Source organism: Leptinotarsa decemlineata, unplaced genomic scaffold (genome assembly GCF_025532065.1).
Source record: "Leptinotarsa decemlineata unplaced genomic scaffold, Ldec_3_MD MMD2_tig00026328_RagTag_RagTag, whole genome shotgun sequence".
Classification (NCBI taxonomy): Eukaryota; Metazoa; Arthropoda; class Insecta; order Coleoptera; family Chrysomelidae; genus Leptinotarsa; species Leptinotarsa decemlineata.
The window spans coordinates 13,006,712-13,014,109 of NW_027412688.1; positions in this window are offsets into that span (position 1 = coordinate 13,006,712).

Consider the following 7,398-nt stretch of genomic DNA (forward strand, 5'->3'; position numbering starts at 1 on the left):
AAAAAATTAACAAAAAGTAAAAGAAAGAAAAAAGAATTGAAACTTTCTATGTATTTCACCACTTTTATTTGAAACTAACGTTACTACAGTTTCGTCCAATAAGGACATTTTCAAACTTATATACTGAACTAACAATGATTGATTATATTTAGTTTAATGTTAGGAATCACACGTTAAAAGGTAAGACCTCGTTAGTCCTTAACTCGCACAAGTTTCTCAACTTCTGAGAATTGTCGGTCGTATGGGGGCGACAGCTGATTAACGGAAAAAACAGATTAAAAAACAAAATAAAAAAAAACCGATTAAATGTAGATTACATTTAGTTCAATATATAGGACGAAACTGTAGTAACGTTACTTTCAAATAAAAGTGGTAAAAAACATAGAAAGTTTCAATTCTCTTTGCTACATTATGATTTCCTACCATGTAGTAACGGCTACATCCATCAATTTATTAAAGAAGTAAAACGTTTCCGATTGGAAATATCTAGCAATATCGAACTATACTTTTATAGCCTCTCAATTTAGTCTTCTCCTGAAAATGATAATTTCATTAGCAAAATGCGCAACAAGAGACAGTATTTTTTCTGGTGTAGAAAAATTGTTTTCAATAGTGCTCTCGTCTCATTTCGATCTGTCTTGGCTCGCCTGGCTAGATGAAGTATCGATTTTTTGAGTCAAATGATATCATTAGCTTTCGCAAGGAAAACATACACACTGTCACACTGTTCATTCATTAGCCGGTTACTTTTGCTTGGTTGAAGATGTATTTCAAAATGTCTCGCGAGCATAAATTAAAAGTTTTGAATGCTATTAGAGAGAATCGGTTTCATGGAACCTAAAATATCCACATCATACAAACAATTCAACAACAATGTATGGTATATAAGAGCAAAGGCTTTCACGGCTGGGGTCACGATTGGAAAAAACAAAATCAAGGCCGTGTTCGAATGGAACTTGTAGTACCAAACATTACATCTGCTACTGCGGCAGACGTAGCAGTAGTATGTGCATTTGCTGCGATGACGAAGGTTATATCTCAAAGTATCAGTAACGACTGACTGGCGAGCTCCGCATGTACTCATATTTATAATTTTGGAGGGTATTGGGATAGATGGAGGGTATTGGGGTAGATGGTGGGGATGGCGATGGGTGGGTGATGATGGGAATAATGGTGGGAGTGGGTATCTATTCAAATATTCACTACTGGGATGTTTTGATTGGTCTACGCTGTTGAAAAGTACGCTGCTGGTGGGATGAATACAATTCCGATCGACATTGACATTCCACCAGCAACGTAGCTGTCAACAACGTGAACCAATCAGAAAAACCCAGCATATGTACGGAAAAATGGACGGAAAAATAAATATTTACTTTCAATGAGCAACCTAGCATCCTCCACAACCGCATATGGTTGACATCACATGGCCAATGCACGTCCCGAAACCATTTTAGGTTAGTCAGTACTGGAACACGACGTGAATACTTCGCATTCTCTACATTTACAATTATTTGGATGTTGGTGTAGGATAGTATTGTTGAAGGAGAAAATCACGGTACTTGGGAAATAAAAAGAACAAATTTCAGTTCCCCAAAAAATTCGAATGAAATAACCAAAGCTGTTTTTCTCAAAACGACCATGGTCCATGCAACACAAATACAATCCTTCTGAAGTCCGAACCGGTACTGACCTGGCATAACGAAAGAGCTACCCAATAGTGCACCGAGGCTTCCTTCAACCTACACCAACCCGGATCTCCTCTACGGTGTCTTCAACGAGAGGGGCAATACTGCACTAACATCTGGCGGCCTAAGATGCCTCTGAGCCTCCGGAAGCATTCAAAATCTTCGGTGCTTGGAGTGGACAGGTAACGGCGTGAGTCGCGTCTCATTAGATATCTATAGAAAAAACATGGTGAAGGCTTGTTGTACACGTGTACACGTGTTTGGATGAGTGTTGACTTCGACTTTCGCGGATTCTTCAGGGGTAAAGGGACTCCTGGCTATGGTATTTTGTGACAGGTTCATACAAAATCGGTGTTAATAAATATGAATCCATGAACCTAGCCGGGTACTAGACAAATCCCGGCATCCATCTTCAAAAGGAGTGGCCGAACACTTCAACCACCTGACATCACCGATTCATCAACATGACGCTGGCCACCATGGGGTCATACTAGAATTCCAAAGCACAGTTCTCCGCGCTCTGGAGAATCGGAGAATTTTTTTCATGTGAGAATCCGTTTATAGGACTAATATGTGAATAAACATAATGGGCAGAATGAGTTCTAGTTCCGCACTTGAAACATATAGAGATGCCAGGAGAGAAGAAATGGGATCTCGCATTTCATTTATTATATAGAAGGTCACCCTTTATGACAGCGACACTGGTACCGCAGTTTCGCAAGACACAAAGAGTCACCTTTGCGATCAAATGCGTTGCCTTCTGCGACTCTGGGCAGTAATGAAAATGTCAGATGGCGCCTAAATGAAGTAGTAGCAGGAAATAAAAAAACCAGAAGTCTAGAGTGACCAGAAATCTAAAATGGCCCGGAATTAAGCTACAGTATGTTCTGATGAACACTATTAGCCAGGGACAAATTTCCACAATAACCAATATCAAGCTTACCTAGGTTAGAGAGAACGAAAAACAAAGACCCCAATCATTTCATCCCGAGGTTGAAAGTAGAACTCGGCGCCCTCAAAGTAGGCGTCTGTCTATACCAAATTGATCGGCAAATATTAATCAATAGGGTACTTACAACAAAAATATGCCATCTCCGAATTACTGGAAAAAGTCACAGCTAAGTTTTTCAGAGAGGCTTAAGAGAAAATGTTGAAGCCGACGTTTCCTTCATAAGGAAATTTGGGTAAAGGTTGTTCCCGACTATGACGGAACAGGCAGTGTTTTCCTTCATTGCCCATAACTTCAGCTCAAGGTAAGATGTTTCTTCAGAAAAAGGCCTATGAAAGTGAATGCAGGATTGTACCTCCATATAAAAGGATACTAGACTAACAAAACAAAGCCTGTCTAATCGGGGGAATCTAATACCTCCGACCATGTATTCCACCGATTCGTTTCACCCACCAATCAAGGACTACCCTCAGCAGGGCGCATCATCGCGAATAATATAGTCGTATCATCGGAAAATAAGCCGGCAAATGAGATAAGGGAGCACCACTAGACGGCATAGGGCTGTGCTCCCTAACAAATTCGCAGAATAGCAGATACGCAACACCTGAGACCGCGTCTCTGGGAGAAGAGAATCCCACTAATGTGCATAACCTTCCCAGAATCCCTATCAAGCTCAATGAGCAGGTGGTATCGACCTAAGTAGATACGGGAGCTTCTAGCAACTTCATCAGAGCAGACAAACTACCTCACATTGATATAAATGCGCTTTTGAATTCGGGCACTGTTCTAATGGAATGTGCGAATAATATTAGTCACAGATTGGGTCAACCATTAATAAACATGTCTATAGAAAAACGATTGTTCCCAATTAAATTTACGGTTTTATGACACCTCCAGAAGCAGAAGGTCCCACAAAAATTCCCCGCTGACGTTAGAAAATTCTCAATTTTACATACATGCAGAATGCAGTGACAATTCACCGTCAGAGCGGTTGTCCTCAAATGAATGAATACACAAAAACTGCAACAATCTTTTCGCCATGCGTTTCACTAAACAAACTGGCATCAGAAGACGAACTGAACTAATTACCAACACTCTCCTTTCTACACCTAACAGGGCACAGTTCAAATTTTATTTTTGATGAGTATAAACTAGCGGGCAGTTTTGTCATGCAAGTTCCCCCGAATTTTCAACAGAATTATTCATATGAAATAAAAACATTTGTTATTTAAAATAGGACCTCTCTCACTGTACTTTGATATTTTCAGACTTTCGAAAGTATCCAGAAGTCTCAACAGATCTCAATACTTTTAGACAGAGTTCATTTATTATAAGACCGTTCTACAAGACGTGTTGGGTGGCACTATACACTTTTTTGGTCTCAGAAATCGAATATGAGCAGTGTGTTCTTTGAAACCAGTTTGTAACGCATTCAGTTTGACCAATATTTTTGTTGTAGTCCTCTCAGCTCATTTCACATATACACCTACCCGACATTTCATTTTCCGCCATCTTGTCTTCAGAGTTGCCTAACATTTGTTGTAATGATGAGCAAACAGTTTTGAAAACTACTTTCAAGTTTATTTTTTTGAATCAGTATAATCCAGTAGTCAGTGCAATAAAGTTTGAATCAGTATATATTTGAAAAGTCAAGATTTACAAAAATGTTCCCTTACCTATCTCTCTACATATTTGACGGATACCTATTGCATTCAGTTATGTCCATGATAGCATTTTTCTCAATATCATATCTTTCTTTAATTAAGGGAAACGTAATGAGCCTATGAACAAAAAAGTAGTCCCGCAATTTTTTTGTATGGACAATGAAGGGGCTATCTATTCTTCGTATAGATATGGTTAATTCCAATCACAGAGATATTTGTGAATAGTAGCTTCTTGTTGGTAGGCATAAACAGGCGAGTATTAGAGTTAGAAATTGGTGAAGTTCATCTCCAACTTGGTTAGAGAAAGGCGCCTCGAGAAGAGTTTTGCAGTTCTGGTGTTTGGGAGCAGTGCTTGTTATGAAACCAAATTACCATTTAAATTTCGATGAATTCAGAAAGTTAGAGATTCCAAACATATGATGCAAGGTGTTTCATTGTAAAATTGAAAGTGGATGTGATTTCCTGAGAAACTGGAAATGAAACAAATGTGATTAAGCCAAAGCATTATTTTCAGAAAGAATATTCTATGGTCCAAATATCAAATGAAAAATAGAGCAAAACATGTAGGTCACTGGCACACAGTAGTACCATGGTGTATATAATGGGTAACATTGAATCGATTGAATTAGTAATTTAGTAGCATTTTGAACTCATTATGAAACCTCTTGAAAGTTGTAAAAAAATATGTAGAATTAATGCTAATTTTCTGTTTTACATTCTAGAATTGGAAAAGGTGGATTCATCGAATCATAAACATAAAATCTCATGAAATCTAGTCACATTCTGTTGACAATAAATGATGTACTAATGACAAAAACAAACATATTGTAAATCCGGCGATACTCAATCAGGTTACAATTCGGCCCTTGAAAAATATTTTCTGCTTATGAAATATGCCTCCAGCAAATAACATTTTTCTGCATTAGAGAATGGCATATTGTTGACAACCAACAACTTAAGCGAATACATCAAATATTTACATTTTCGAATATCATAGTAATCCTGGTATTATTTGAATATGAGACCCATATCCATCTAAGTAGCACTCAAAGCTGTGAAAGACCACCTACCCCTGCTTTGTTTATTAAACAATAAATGGAAAACAAATGAATTGAGTGCTCCTTTTGAGCAGTTCCACTTTGTTTTTTGTCTTATGCTTTCATAATTGAAACATTTTCTACAACAAATCACTTGATATAGTGATTTCCAGATGTTATTCAGTCATTTTAATTTTATTCCTTGCATCCTAATGAAACTAAAAGTGACAGTTTTGGCTGGCTTCTTTTCACACAGGTACAGATTTACTAACATTGATTCATTCTATCAAAACATTGTTAATACAGTATGTTCTGATTATGGGATGTTTTTTATCGAAAATGGCATTACTTTGCATTTTAGAGATATTCAGGACTAAGTCATTCTCCTCACAGAAAACAGAAATAGAACCTTCATAATATTGAACAAGTTTGGTGCCCTCGAGTGCTTTTGACAGATAGGAATATTTTCAAGTCTTCAGCATATCTGTCTGTGTGTTTGAAATCTGTTTTTCCGTTAATCAGCTGTCACCCCCATACGAACGACAACTCTCAGAAGTTGAGAAACTTGTGCGAAATGTATACTTAGATTATGTTATTGAGGAACACGGAAAAAAGAGGAAGTCCGAGAATTGAGCCCTGTAGGACTCCTAAAGTGAGTATAAAGGTTTATGATTCACTCTTATTGAATCGAACAAAATGTTCCCGGAAAGAAAGATATGACTTGATAAATGATCATTATTTGTGGTGAAAGAGTAAGAAATGCAGATTTTTCATCGAGACTTCGTAGGTGACTGTCAAATTGCCAAATCAGTATAAATGGTGTCAATTTGAGATTTCCTTGGCAACGTAGTCGATGCCAAGGTTACAGTAGACCTATTATTGATAAAGCCATTATTTCATTGATTAGTACTGTAGTGATATGATGATAAATCTTATTAGAGAATACTTTTTCAAAAAATTTTCAATGTAATAGGTCTGTAGTTTCAGATGAGGCTAGTATTACCTGACTTATGTATTGGTGTTATTCGATAGACTTCAAATCTATTGAGAAGCACGTTGTTCTACAAGGATATATTGAGTATAGTTTGTAATGGGCCTAGTACGATTTCTGCAAATGTTTCAAAGAAGTGAGAATGCCATCGATGGCATTTTTGAAATATTTTTGAACAAGGAAAAAACGTTGTAATAAACATATACTTGACTGCCAGTCTCAATAAGTATTCAAGAACAAGTATTTCAAGAAAAACCTTCTGCTTCCACTTGCCATGACCAGTTGTGAGACAAATTTAGAACTTTTTGGAAATGGAAAAGTTAAAGTCATGAAGATGTTTGAAAAAATACCAAATTTAATGATGATGAGAGACAGTTTTTATTTGGAAAAGTTATTTCAATAGATGCATTTTATACTAGCAATATATGGTGTTCCAAAATCAGAACAAATAACAAAGCAATTTCAATCAATGCCACCTACTTCTTCATCATCTCAACAGCATATTTAACAGGTTTAGTATCACATATAAATCTGGATAGGAAGAGAAATTGATCCAGAACAGTGGGGGTTGGAAGCTGAAAAATAACATACATCCAGTAACAAATTCATTACCTCTTGCATCCAATGAGCTACTAGAAGCAATATTTTGTAATTGTGAAAAAGGTTGTGGCAGCAAATGAGAGTGTAAAAAAATTGTTTCTGAAGCTTGTGGACATTGCCGTACCAAGTAGGTATATTAAAATTTGGACTCCCCTAATGATAATGTAGATTTAAATATGAAAATAAATCCACTGGATATTTTATCACCATCTGTGAATGATAGAGAAACTGACCTGATCGGACGATAAACATTTTTTTAAAAACCTTCATTGACCTCCAAAAACTGAAGTCGATTTTTCACATTGTCTTTTGAAAACCGTAATGTAATTTTCCGCAGTTGAAATCAACCTACAACGACTGGACTATTGAAATGATCAACAAATGATTCACAATGACTGCATTTCAAAAAACTAAACTCTATTTTAATATCCACAGATCACCTTAAGCAGATGAAACAAAATGAAAACAAGAA